At 37.0% G+C, this 15,055-nt stretch overlaps 2 pseudogenes; both read right to left on the bottom strand.

The window, feature by feature from the left end:
• Positions 1-9,234: 9,234 nt before the first annotated feature.
• Positions 9,235-10,543, bottom strand: LOC134760955 (heat shock transcription factor, Y-linked-like; annotated as a pseudogene).
• Positions 10,544-13,029: 2,486 nt separating this feature from the next.
• LOC129053310 (glutamate dehydrogenase 1, mitochondrial-like) lies at positions 13,030-14,695 on the bottom strand (annotated as a pseudogene).
• Between the last annotated feature and the right edge of the window lie 360 nt (positions 14,696-15,055).

Genomic DNA, 15,055 nt, shown 5'->3' with positions numbered 1-15,055 from the left:
CCACATTATCTTTATTCAATCCATCATTGATGGGCATTTAGGTTGATTCCATATCTTTACTTTTCTGAATAGTGCTTCAATAAACATGTACATACTTGTGTCTTTATGATAGAATAATTTATATACCTCTGGGTATATTCCCAGTAATGAGATTGCTGTGTCAAGTGATGGTTCTACTTTTAGCTCTTTTGAGGAATTACCATACTGCTTTCCAAAACGGTAGGACCAATGTACATTCCAACCAACAGTATATGTGTTATTTTTTTCCACAACTTTGCCAGGATCTGTTCTTTTTTGACTTCTTAATAATGGCCATTCAGACTGGTGTGAGATTGTGTCTCACTGTGACTTTAATTTGAATTTCTCTAATGATCAGTGATATTGAGCTCCATTCCTGAGTTACTTAACTTAAATTAATAGTCTTCAATCCCATACAGGTTGCTGCAATAGCCATTGATTCATTTCTTTTTTCTGTCTGAGTAGTATTCCATCCTACATATATACCACAGTTTCTTTATCCACCAATTGACTGATAGGCATTTGGATTGGTTCTACATTTTTGCAATTGGAAATTGTGCTACTATAAATATGTGTGTGCAAGTATCTTTTTTGTATAATAACTTCTCTTTTTCCTCTGGGTACTGAGTACATAGCCAGTAGTGGGATTGAGGGGTCAAATGGTACTTCTACTTTTAGTTCTTTAAGGAATCTCCACACTATTTTCCATAGTGATTGTACTACTTTAAATTCCCACCAGCAGTGTAGAAGTGTTCCCTTTTCACCACATTCACACCAACGTCTATTATGTTTTTATTTTTTTTATTATGACCATTCTCATGAGAGTAAGGTGATATTGAATTGTGGTTGTAATTTGCATTTCCCTGATTATGAGTGATGACGAGCATTTTTCATGTTTGTTGGCTATTTGTATGTCTTCTAAGAATTGTGCATGACCATACTGCCAAAGGCAATCTACAAATTCCACGCAATTGCCATCAAAATGCCACCATCATTCTTCACAGAAATACAAAAAACGATTCTAGAATTCATATGGAACCAAAATAGAGCCCGCATAGCCAAAGCAATACTAAGCAAAAAGAACAAATTAGAAGGCATCTCATTACCTGATTTCAAGCAATAGCATAAGACCATGGTCACAAAGACAGTATGGTTCTGGTATAAAAGTTGGCACATAGAAAAATGAAACATAACAGAGAACCCAGAAATTAACCCAAATATTTATAGCCATCTGAACTTTCAGAAAGCAAACAGAAACAAAGTGGGGAAAGAACACCCTACTCAACAAATGATGCTGGGATAATTGGGAAGCCATATGTAGGAGAATGAAACTGGATCCTCTTGTCTCACCATATACAAAAATCAACACGAGATGGATCAAGAATTTAAATCTAAGACCTGAAACTATAAAAATTCTAGAAGATGACATCAAAAAAAAACCTTCTAGACATTGGCTTAGGCAAGGATTTCATGACCAAGAACCCCAAAGCAAATGCAAGAAAAACAAAGATTAATAGGTGGGATTTAATTAAACTGAAGAACTTTTTCACGACAAAAGGAAGAGTCAACAGAGTAAACAGACAATCCACAGACTGGGAGAAAATCTTCACAATCTGTATATCTGACAAAAGCCTAATATCCAGAATCTACAACCAGCTCAAACAAATTAGCAAGAAAAAAATCAAATAAAAAAGTAAGCTAAGGACATAAGTAGACAATTCTTTGGCCACTCTTTAATACGGTTGTTTCTTTTTCTCTTGTAAATTTATTTAAGTTCACTATGTTGAATATTAGACATTTGTCAGATACATAGTTTGTAAATAGGTTTTCTTGTTCTGTAGGTTGTCACTTCACTCTATCGATAATTTCTTTTGCTGAGCAGAAGATTTTAAGTTTAATTATACCCCACTTGTCAATATTTGCTTTTGTTGTAATTGTTTTTGGTGTCTTTATCATTAAATCTTTGCCTGTTTTTATGTCCAGGACGGTATTGCCTAGGTTGCTTTCCAGGGCTCTTCTAGTTTTGGGTTTTACATTTAAGTCTTTAATCCATCTTGAGTTGATTTTTGTATGTAGAGTAAGGAAGAAGTCCAGCTTCAGTCTTCTACATATGGCTAGCCAGTTATCCCAGCAACACTTATTGAATAGGGAGACTTTTCCCCATTGCTTGTTTTTGCCAGCTTTGTCAAACATTAGATACTTGTAGGTGTGCAGTCCTATTTCTGGGCTGTCTACTCTGTTCCTTTGCTGTGTGTGTCTGTTTTTGTACCAGTACTCTGCTGTTTTGGTTACTGTAGTGCTGTAGTATGGTTTGAAGTCTGGTAATGTGATGCCTCAAGCTTTGCTCTTTTTACTTATGATTGCCTTGGCTACTTAAGTTCTTTCTCGGTTCTATATAAATTTTTAAATAGCTTTCTCTAGTTCCGTGAAGCATGTCATTGGCAGTTTAATAGGAATAGCTTTGGGTACTATGGTGATTTAAATGATATCATTTCTTTCTCTCCATTAACATGGAATAATTTTCTTCATTTCTTTGTGTCTTCTGTGACTTCTTTCAGTAGTGTTTTGTAATTTTCATTCTAAAAATCTTTCACCTCCCTTGTTAGCTGTATTTCTAAGTATTTTATTCTTTTTTGTGGAAATCATGAATAAAATTGCCTCTCTGATTTGTCTCTCAGTTTGGCTCTTCTTCATTTATAGGAATGCTAGCAAATTTTGTACATCGATTTTGTACACTTAAACCATGTGGAAGTTGTTTATCAGCTTAAGGAGCATTTTGGGTCACAAGAATAGGGTTTAGATTATTGTGTTGTCTGCAAACAGAGGTAGTTTGACTTCTCTTTCTATTTAAATACCTTTATTTCTTTTTTTAATACCCTTTTTTTTTTCTTTTGTCTGATTGCTCCAGCAAGGATTTCTAATACCATGTTGAATAGGAGTGGTGAGAGAGGGCATCCTTGTCTTGTATGGGTTTCAAGAAGAATACTTCCAGATTTTGCCCATTTAGTACAATGTTAACTGTGAGTTTGTCATATGTGGCCTTTATTATTTTCAGGGATCTACCTTCAATACCTCATTTATTGAGACTTTTTAACATGAAACATTGTTGAATTTTACTGAAAGTCTTTTCTGTATCTATTCAGACAATCATGTGGTTATTGTCTTTAGTTTTATTTATGTTATGAATCACATTTTATTGATTTGCCCATAACAGACCAACTTTCCATTCCAGAGAAGAAGCCTACTTCACTGTGGTAAATTGCCTTTTGATATGCTGCTGGATTCAGTTTGAGAGGATTTTTTTTTTTTTTTTTTTGTAGATAATTGAATGGACATTCATCAAGGATATTGGCCTGAAGCTTTCCTTTTTTGTTGTGTCACTGCCAGGCTTTGGTATCAGGATGATGCTGGCCTCATAGAGGAAGCTGGGAAGAAGTCCCTCCTTCACTATTTCTTGAAATGGCTTTAGTAGGAATGGTACTAGCTTTTCTTTGTACATCTGTGAAAATTTGACGGTTAATTTATCAGGTCCTGGGCTTTTTTTTTTTTTTCTTGGTTTGTAGGCTGCCTACTACTGATTCAATTTTTGGAGCTCATTATTTGGCAGTTCAGAGCCTGAATTTCTTCCTGGCTCAGTCTTTAGAAGGTGTATGTGTCCAGGAATTTATTTATCTCCTCTAGGGTTTTTTGTTTGAGTGTGTAGAGGTATTTGTAGTAGTTATTGATTGTTATTTTTATTTCTGTGGGGTCAGTAATAACATTACCTTCATCATTTATAATTGTGTTTATTTGAATCTTCTCTTTTCTTCTTTATTCATCTAGCTAGTGCCTATCTATCTTATTAATTATTTCAAAAAACCTTGATTAAGTGATCATTTGAACAATTTTTTATGTCTCAATTTCTTCCAATTCAGCTCTGATTTTAGTTATTTCTTGTCCTCTGAAATCTTTGTGGTTGATTTCCTCTTGCTTTTCAAATTCTTTCAGTTGTGATGTTAGGTTTTTAATATGAGGTCTTTCTAAATTTTTGATGTGGACATCTTATGCCCTACACTAACTTTTCTCCTTCTCCTAGAAAACTCAGAACCATGCTTTCTAAACCATTTCAAGCTTTCTCAGTGAATCAACCTGATCACCCTGAGGCAAAGTTAGCAATTTTCCATTACACATGTTTCTTATTCTCTTTAATAATATCTGATGCAACAATTCAAGTGTTTCTTGCCTCGTGGATATTTGGAGAACTCATTTTTTTTCTGAGACCAAGACTTAAAACTTTGTTCTTTAAACATTAATGAAGATCTATTTAGAAAGTCTCCATTTTACAGCAAAGGTACACAAGTACCAATGAAAATAAATATAAAATTATATGACATACAATTATATTGTGGAAAGATTGAATAAACAAGTGAAATAAGCTCAAAGAAAAAAAGAAGATGATATAAAATGATACATAAATGAAAAATCTGGGCTAGTATAGCATTAATTTATGTCCAGTAAAGTGTGTACATTGTAGAAGTGGCAGGAAAACTGCATACAGAGTGAGACCTGACCAAAAATTTTAACGAAAGCTCAGATCTCTGTATGGAGATTGGTAGGGGAGACAAGGACAGGCCAGAAAAATATAAATTGTTTGATCTATACCCTTAAAAGTGATTAAAGTGGACTCAGGAAAACATGCTCCGCTTTAGGAGAAGGACACGTGTTCAATGCTGTCCAAAGTTCAGAGTAACCCTACCTTCTCCAGGAGGAAAGGGGAGGCAAAGAGCAGGCAGACAGCAGTACAGCCAGGTCAGTACAGGGCTCCTAGGCCAAGCCAGTTGGGCTACATTGTACAAGTAGTGAGGAGCCACTGCAGGCTGGCCTTTACTCATTAGTTTGTTATGTTTTCTTTAGTAACAAGACATATGATCAAAGTTAATCTTTGTAAATATTGCTGCAGCTGAACACAGGATGGATAAAACCAGTGTTTAAAAAATTATGTTGTATAGAACACTAGCCTCAGTGAGATATTAGTGGAACACACGGTGCGTGCACACACATAAACACACACACACGCACACGCTCACGCTGAGCCCAGATTATTCTGGCAAATGCTGGGTTAAGCAAACTAAAAGAAACATCTTTAGTGCCGGACATCTCAGAACCTGGAATGTGGCTATATGACTCATAAAACAGCAACATTAAGACAGAGTGTGTGATTTTGTTTTCCAGAAATGTTGAAACATTTTCCTTTCCTTGGCTTCAGTGTCACCTTCTTTCTCCTCATTCTCCATCAACCTCTGTGGCTGCTCCTTCTTGGTTTCCTTGTTGGCAATCTGCTGCTGTTCACCCATTCATTCTCTTTTCATTCCCCATGAATTTCTCAAGTGTGTTTCTATTCCTGCAGATCTTTCCTTGTTTTTCCTGACACCTCTCCTTGTCTGACCCTCCCCCACTCTAAGGCACATGTTCCATCTGTGTGCACTTTTGGCATCCTGGGATGCTCCCAGAGTGTTCCCTGCCATACTCCAACAGGTTTTCTCCCCCAGACTCTGTGAGGGCAGTAGCATTTTCTCCACTGTTGCTTCAATACTCAATACACAACACAGAAGCTGATTCCAAAACATTTACTGGGCCAACTGAGACTAAATATATGTTCCTCCAGATCTTAAAAAGTTACAATAATAAACATAGCACAATAGTCCAAAAAAGTCTCTTCAGTCATGAATTCTCTATATATGCACAAGAGTTTTAAATCATTATGAGGAAAATTTAAACAGAAACTGTCACAAAGTTCCCTAAGATAAATTATTTTTCTTTATGCTTCAATTCATCAGATGAGACTCAAGACCATGTGTTATTGTAAATATTTCTAGCTTACAGCATAACAACCTGATGTGTATTGTTTGAATTAACACAATATAAATCTGTTAATTAAAAATTGCATAATCACTTCAAATAAAATTCTGCCTAATTTTTATGTTATTCATATGTTCAAATGATAATGAGCTCATAGGCTTTTCCAGTACCTCAGTCAAAACATTGCAGTGATTCCAGCTGTGGGAACAGCATCTGAGAGTTATGTTACAGATGGGGAAAATGTACTTATGTGACATTGGCCTTTGCACTACAGTGCCCTTTTGATTCAGGAAAATGTTGTTTCCTTAAAATTCTAAAATCTGTTCTGCCAGGTCTGAATTGTATGTGGGAAACACAGTTTTTAAAATTTTAACCACAGATGTTTTATTCCTTGATGAAAGCAGTGAATAGATAAAGGCCACCAGAAGAGCCTCTGATGTTGCTTCAGAAGCAGTGTGACAGAGAGCATCATCCTGAAACATTCCCTTATGTCTGCCTAAAATCATGTTAGGTAGGAAAGTCAAAACTTAGGAGGCTGTGGAGATCCAAGGGGATCATTGAGCTCTGAGGCTTATGAGAGGAGAGAAGAGAGAGAGGTCTAAGACTTTCTGGGTATAAATTTATTGGTTACAAGTGCAATTTTCTGTAAGCATGGATTGTGTAATTGTGAAGTCAGGGCTTTTAGGGTATCTATTACCTGAATAATAGACATCGTACCCATTAAGTAATTTCTCACTATACACCCCTCCCATCCTGTCATCCTGCTAAGTCTCCATTATCATTCCATTCTCTATATCAGTACCTAGACATCTTTAAGCACCCACTTATGAGTGAGAATATACGATGTTTACTCTCTGTCTGGTTGTTTCACTTACAATAATGACCTCCAGTTCCATCCATGTGTCTCCAGCAGTTATGATTTTATTCTTTTTTATGCCTGAATAGTATTTCATTGTGTATATTTTCTACATTTTCTTTCTCCAAACATCTGTTGATGGACATTAGGTTGATTTATATCTGTGCTACCATGAATAGCATTGCAGGAAACATACAAGTACGGGTATCTTTCTGATACATTTATTCATTTTCCTTTGTGTAGCTACCCAGTGGTGGAGTTGCTGGATCAGACAGAGCCAATTGATGATCAGTAATGGTGGCCAATAATCAGCTAGAAACAAAGCACTTACCAGGGCCTAAAAATGCCAAAACTCTGAGACCACTTACCTTGAAAAACTTCAACAGCCCTGAGTTAAACATCCAGACACATTTATCCACCATTTAAATACCCTTTATTGCCTGTCCCCTGTGCATCTCAGAAGTCTCTTTTTACCACACTGTATATACAGCATTAGCCATTTATATGAAACTCCAAGGCATGTTATACTAAATAGTCAATCATGTATCCATAGTACCTAGCGCAGTCCTGGCATATAGTTTCCTACTAAACATTTGAAGAAAGAAATAATTATCTTCTATGCAGGTTCCAAGATTTAAGGGGATTTCTCAGTAAAAATAAAGTATTACAGTTCACAAATAATCCACTTCCTTTTTTGCAAGTGGGATATATTTTAATCGTATCCCCTAATAACATTATTTTCATTTACTTCCATCTAAATATACTGTCCTAGGAAAGCAGTAAGAAAAAGAGTTAAAGCTGGAGCTTGAAGAATTGTACATTGTCCACACTGTGCCCTGGCGTTCATCGCTCCCCTGAGCTTCATCTGTTACGTATGTCAGGGAAGATAAACAGTGTGAAAGTGGCCTCAACAAAGGACCCCAGATCTCTGGCTTCCCCATCTGGAAAGTACACCTCTGTGAACAATGTCTTCAGAGCCTGATGACAAGAATGGCCCAAGCAGTCCACCAGGGAAAACTGGGCCATGTGTACATCAACGCAGAGCATCAAGCAGCAAGTAACATGTAACTGAAGGAGACAGCAGGAGCAACAAGGAGGGACAACCATGACCTACGAAGGCACCATTCCAGAGATGCCTGGACCCCACAATAGGCTCAGTGCCCATTAAACTCTTGGGAACCAGTGCTTTCCCTTGCCATCACTTGGCATATTTGGCATTTTGCTACTTAAAATAATGGTTTTAGTGTTCACCTTTCCTAGGAGACAGGCAGATCCTGTGACACTACAGCTTCTGGCACACAGTAGGTACATCACAAACATCTGCTGAGTTCACACACTCTTGCCTTCTCAAAGCTTCTTGTCAAATCTTCAGTGAAGAGGAATTGCCGATTGAGAAAGAATTAAACTTCTAGAGACTCCTGGATCCACTGAAGTTTGAGGCAAGGTGAGATTTGTTTACTGCCATATTCCTAGCTCATAACATACTGTAGTCACTTAATAAATGTTTATTAAACAAGTGAGTGAATTGACTCATACATCTTACTTAGCAATATGTTTTCTGTGTAAAGTTGATATATGTAATAGTTTACTTCTGGTATAATTTTACATTACTTATTCAACAAATCTGACAATTCAACTAGGTGCCAGGCACACCACTGCTGAAGAAAAAGAGGTATAAGATACAATTTCTGTCTACAAGAAAGCCACAGTCTAAAAAGTAGAAACATATGAACGAATTTTTACAATAAATTGGCTAAATTCAAAACAGGAAGGGTTTGTTTCTATTTTAAACAGCCCTAATCAGGAAATGTTAGAAAGTTCTAAGTACAAAATATTTCAACACACCATCTAAGCATGAAGCAGAAACCAACCATAAATGAGTTTGCTACCACCAACCTCAACAGTAAGAATTCCAATCCTGCTGCTGCAAATTAAGTGCCACTCTGATTTTATTATCTGATTTTGCTATCTGGAGAACAAATTAATTATTTTGTGAGTGAGTTTGATGAAGGATGAGTTTAGTCCCGATTTTCTGTTCATCTCATGCCCTTCACCGTATAAGGTCAACCTGCCATGTTGTAACATAGAAAGAAGATCTCATGAGGTGCAGCCCCTTGGACTTCCCCACCTCCAGAACCATGAGCAAAATAATCCTTTTTACAAATTACCCAGGCAGTGGAACCATGTTGTTTCAGCCGCAAGTGGACCCAAAGACTTTATTATTTTTTCTTCTTTAAAGAACTAAATTACTTAACTTACAAAGGAGCACATCAAATTTCCTTACAAATAATCAAAAAGCCCACATATATTTTTATAGGAAGTAGTACAACAGTCTGACACTGAAAGAAAACATCATTTTACTTTTAACTATACTTTGAGAAATAAAGAAAAAGCAAACATATAAGTTGTCATGCAGTTTTATTTTTCAGTAAGATAATTGCAGATATTTTTATGGTTTTTTTGGTCTATGTAAATGTTAGTCTCTGTTGTCATGCATAATCTGATACTGTTTTAATGGAAGATCATTTGTAATTAGGGTGATATTTGTCCAGTTGTGATGGTTGAAGATCTGGCCTGGAATGAGGGACAGCTGATGTATCAGGTATCGTAGGCATTTGCAACCATGGTTTGCCTACTGGTAGCAGGTTAGGATGTGGAGCCTCGTAGACTAATACCACAGGATATCTTGTTGGAAGAGCAGATGGTTCCACTATCAGCCCCAGAAAACTGTTTTGCAAGGGAATTATGTTGTGGTATTGAGAAGTTGTGGTTGTAATGAAATTCACAATGTGGCCACTTGCTTGGATGCAGGTGCTATGAGAGTGCATATGAATAGAGGTCAACTGATTTAAAATAGCATGCTGATCTGTTCCAATTTGTTGAGACAAGTGACAATAACAAACACTTAAAATATCAGATTTCTGTTTCATCACACAAACTTAATATCATCAAAAAATTCATGAACATGGTTTACTATTTTCAAGAATGTGCTTTTGGGAAAAGAGCACTAAAGTTGTTAAGCCCTCAAGTGAAAACATGTTATATATTAATAGTAACATTGCATTAAGTGGCTTTGGTACATTTATTTTGATTTCACTGGTAAGATTCAAAGTTGTTAGCAAAATTTCTTAAAATGCTGGAAGGTTAATTCTCAAGCTGAACTCAATAATTTCAAAAAAATTAAAAAAATTTTACCTTAGTATTTTATATAATTTTCAAAATCTGGTCTTACTTCATGTATTAACATATTTACTGACGTACAAAGTAAAATTACATATATACTCTATGTAAAGTGGTAACTGAAATATATTAAATATCTTGCTTAAGACTATGGATTCATTCTCTCCTGCCAGAAAGGTGGCTACAAAGGCAGATCTTTGAAAATTCTGTCAAATTTTACTAAATCCATAAAGGCTGAGATGTCAAACAAAACTTTTGATACTGTCAGCTTGAAATATTCTGTAAGGAGACTTTCTATGCAAAATTTCTTTCTTGACGAGTTCTTCATTAATCACTATGCAAGTTCCATTCCCATCCTATAGAATAGACTTGAATTGGTCACTCTCAAATATTTTCTGATATTTTCTGGGGAAGGTCAGAGAAAGAAAAATCATTATCTTTATCTGGCTTAGAAACACACACTGTGTCACATGGCCATTTTAACAAGGATTCTTGTGAAAAAACCTGAACAGTATTTTCTTCAATCATTGACCTTAAGTCTGAGTCCCCGGGGAATGTGAGTTTACACAGTGGAGATCTAGCGGAGGCTTCTGAATCAGTTAATTCATCTCTGGGAGAAACAACTTGAGTTTCTGTGGAAACATGTGCCATCTCAAATAAATATTTCTTTAGATACTCTTCCACCCTGTATGGTTTTCAAGACTGAAGCTTCAAACGCAGCTTCAGAAGGCTTATGCAGGTAAGGCAATCTAAAGCATCACTCTAGTATATGTCAAGCTGAGTAGCAAAGACATCACAAGAGGACTTTAGTCTCCTAGCATTCAATAAAAATCTGGCCAAAAGTATTTCCTTCCCAGTCTGAGAAATGTAGCCAGTGAAAATAAAACATAGACTGCTCACTTATACATTGTAGGCTGCAAAATCACATCCCTGTAGCAGCATTTAAATAAATAAGAAAATAATGTCCTCAATCCCTGAAATAAATGTAATTCTCTCCCTGACACAGACACTCTTATTAGACTGGTGAGAGGAGCATAGGTCCTGGTAATTGCAAAATGAAAAAAAAAAAAAAAAAAGAAAAAGAAAAAGGAAAACAAAAGTTAACGATTTTAAAACCTCTATGACTTTGGCATGTTGGATTGAAAACTGTTGCAGTGCAAAACCAATATGGTAAAAACACATAGCCATAGAGAAAAAAAGTAGGTTACTGGTTATCAGAGGCTGGGAAATAAAAAGAACTGTTTAGTAGATATGGAGTTTCCTGCTGGGCAATAGAAATGTTTAGGAACTAAAGATAGATGATGATTGTATGACATCATAAACATATTAAATTCCATTGAATTGTACACTCAAATGTAATTTTTCATTATGTGAAACTTACCTTGATAAATCAAGGGGAGAACAATTGTGAATAAAACTAACTAATTACATTTCAGAATAAAAAGTTATTTATATGCATATCTCTTCAAAACCTTTTTCAGTCATATCAGAAAAATAAATAATGATTTTATTTGGTATGTCTGTAAATATCTGACAAATGTTAATGATGAAAGAGATTTTAAAAGAAGGTGATTTACTTGTAAGGAGATCCCAAAGAGTAGGAGATGTAAATAAATAATAATAACAATAAAAATAATAACAACAAGAAAATGTTGTAAGAAAAGTAAGCATGTATGTTTGTCTAAGCAGTAAAATTTTTATTTGGCTCCAAGAACATAATCTCTATGAAAAAAGATTTTGTAAGGAATAATCTTTGTGTCCTGCAAATAATTGTTAACCTTATTAAGCAGGATTTGAATTTATAAAGTAATGTTACTATTGAATAAAATAGCAATGCTGCATTAACAGTAAGACTTTTTATATCTTCATGGTTGAAATTTGACATATTAAAATTTGAACTCTTTGACATTGATAAGCGTTGAATACATGTAGAAGAAAGAAATAAAATATTGATATTTCTCATATCGTAGGAGTTAGTTCTCTCATACTGGGAAGAGGTGTCATTGTTAGAAGATTGTCTTCGTCTAACATCCTTTAGGTTTTGTTTTTTTTTTTTTTTTGGAAAACGTAGACTTTAAATAACTGCTTTTATCAACAGGTTAATCCATGCAGTTACAAAGTAGTTAGAAATTTCTGAAAGGTGTTATAGTTAAAAAAAAAAAAAAGCTGATTCTTACACATGTATTATCTAGCACTTCATGGGGACACTACTGTTCAAAAGGCCCTGGCAAAATAACTCCCAAATGAAACACTCAACCCAAGGTTGTTTTCAGCTCTCTGTTAGTGAAGCTGGGTGCAGAATGGAAAGCCTCTAAAAGGAGAGGATACAAAGTCAGGTGAGTAGGGGCAATTGGCAATGCTCAGAGCCTGCCAGACTCCAAACAGGGAGCCAAAGTGGTTTTTTTCTGGGACATTCTACTTGAATTATAGTTTAGTCAACCATAGATCTTCAAAAGAGAACAATTAGTTAACATGATAAAAAGTTTCCTGCATTCTTTGGACTATGTGTCTTAATTATAGTAAGCAAATTCTGACCGTTTTAACGAAAATAGCCTCCAACATTTTGCATGTATGAAGAAAACTTAATTATCCACAGGGCTTTTAATGTTTGCTGGACAACAATACATGAATGATAAGCTATAAATAATACTGATTTATGATATAAAAATACTAGTTTTTTTCATTTATTATTTTTATAGGCATTCACTGTTTGAGTCAAGGTTAGGCTTGTTAAGTGATTAAAGACAATTTTATTACAGCAGCATGTACTTATTCTATTCTAAAATAATAAAATTTGTAAACACAAACAGCTTTTATATTTGTTTGCAACCTGCAAAATTGAGTTATTTTGCTGATATAAAATACTGAGAACTCACTTGAGGACCATGCCACCTTCTGAAAAGGCCACACACCTACTTCTTAAATGTGTTAAAGTTACAGCATATCCCAGACTCATCCAGAGCAAAATAAGTAAGCAACTGACTGCTCTTGACTGTCCCTTTCCCAGCACTAGCACTGATTGCATTGGGAAAAGCCACAGAGCAAGGCTGCACAGCCAGATGGAGGAGGCTTTTTATTTGAAGGCAAAATACCAAAATGGCTCTCTGGTGTAGGGGACTTCTACTTTCACACTCAGCTTGTACATGATCCTCTAACCTTAACTTATTTCTCCTTAATGGGCTGATTTGGACTGACTTGTTGAGAATGGTATCCATTATTAATGAGTCAGGAGAGAAAGGGATTTCTGTGGTTGCATGTAAACTTGTGATAGGTCTGCAGAAGTTGCACGTGAAGAAGATAGTGAGGAAGTCAGCCATGATCCATCTATGCGAAGGTCAAACCAGCTTCATTGTACACTTTGAAGACTTTCTTAATGGTATTGACATAGGCAGCTGTTCTCAGGTCCAATCCCAGGTTAAACTTCCTGGCTGTGCACATGATTTGCCTGGCAAAACACTCCATTGTGTATGCCAAGCCAGAGTGCATGATGTCTTTCTCAGATGCACCCGGCGTCCTGTCTTGGAACTCTGCCGTGGGTACAATGGGAATAGTTCCACCATGCTTTCCAAATTGTCTTTCTAAACTCTCTTGAACAGACAAAAGCAAGTGGTAGTTAAAATCCCTTTCATACTTGAAGGTCAAACGGCTACAGCTGACATGATTTAGATTCTTCAGCCACTCAAAGTAAGATACTCTCATTCCTCTAGCATTCAAGTAGAGATCTGGAATAACAATTATGTTTCTCTCCAGGAAGATCTTGTCAGCTTCTGGAGTTGTTTGCCCCTTGGCACCTCCAGCAATGATCTTGGCTTTGACTCTGGATTCACTGGATTTGGTCAACTGATTCTCACGGGCAGCTGGGATCAGTATGTCACAGTTGACCTCCAAGATGCTTCCTTCATAGGGCTTTGCCTTGGGGAAGCCCAGAATGGACCCACGTTGCAATTTGAAGTCTTCCACTTCCTTTGGGTAAATACCACCTGGATTCCATATACTCCCTTCAGACTCACCAACAGCAATACATTTAGCACCAAAACGATGTAAATATCTCATAGAGTGTAGGCCCACATTACCAAATCCCTGAAGGACAAATGTTTTATCTCCAAACCCTGGTGTCATTCCTAAAATGCTCATGTAAGAAGCTTCATTGATGATGTTTTCAATCCCACGGAAGACACCATGGCCAGTAGCAGAGATGCGTCCATGGATTCCCCCTTGGCTGATGGGTTTACCAGTAACACGGGCTTGTGCATTAATGTCATAGTGCTCTATGGTACTGGCATAGGCATCAGCGATCCAGGACATCTCCCACTCACCTGTGCTCATGTCTGGAGCAGTCACATCAATACCACGACCAATAAAGCCTTTCTTTGCCAGCTCCTTGTGATCTTTTCCAATTCATTACTAGTATAGTTCTTGGGATTGTTCTTAACAACCCCAAATAGCACATCAACCACTGCACACTTGTATGTCATCAGAGAAGCCAAAGCTTTTACTTCATCTACACTCACATCAGTGCTGTAATGGACACTTCCCTTGCAGGGCTTGCGGTGCTGGCTGTGCTGGGCCGTGTAGCCTTAGATGACCTCCCAGGAGCCGTCGTCGTGCCCGATGCGGAAGGAGAGACTCAGCACATGGTTGCAGGGCTTGATGATCCACAGGATGCCGTGCAGCCTGTTCTCCTTCTGCTCCTCACTCTCCCAGGTCCTCAGGTCCTCCACCAGCTTGTCTTCCACGATGCTGGCGCCGCGATTGAAGAAGCCCTCCACCATCTTGAAGAAGTTGGGGTCGCCCTAGCGGTCGGCCACCGCCTCGCTGTAGTGGCTCCATGCGGCCAATGCGAGCCCCGACTGCGGGGTGGGGGCGGATTGTCCCCGGGCCTGGCCCAGCAACGCGGCCGTGTGGGCGGCCGCTGAGCCCAGGGCAGCGGGCCCGGCCCAGGAAAGCAGCAGGGATTCACCCCAGGTTTTGCGGTTTTTTGTTCTTGTTTAATTCAGATTTTTTTCTACTAATATTATGTAACAAAAATGTTCACATCAGTAAATTCTTTGTGAAGATAAAACCCGTCTCCTACCAGATGCATGTGGTTCCTCAATTTTGACCTTTTTTTAAAATTAAAAAAAGTGCAAAATTAAAATATATATATTTTTAATTTTTTACTTT

Source organism: Pongo abelii, chromosome Y (genome assembly GCF_028885655.2).
Source record: "Pongo abelii isolate AG06213 chromosome Y, NHGRI_mPonAbe1-v2.0_pri, whole genome shotgun sequence".
Taxonomy (NCBI): Eukaryota; Metazoa; Chordata; class Mammalia; order Primates; family Hominidae; genus Pongo; species Pongo abelii.
This window is presented reverse-complemented; position numbering and strand designations above follow the sequence as displayed.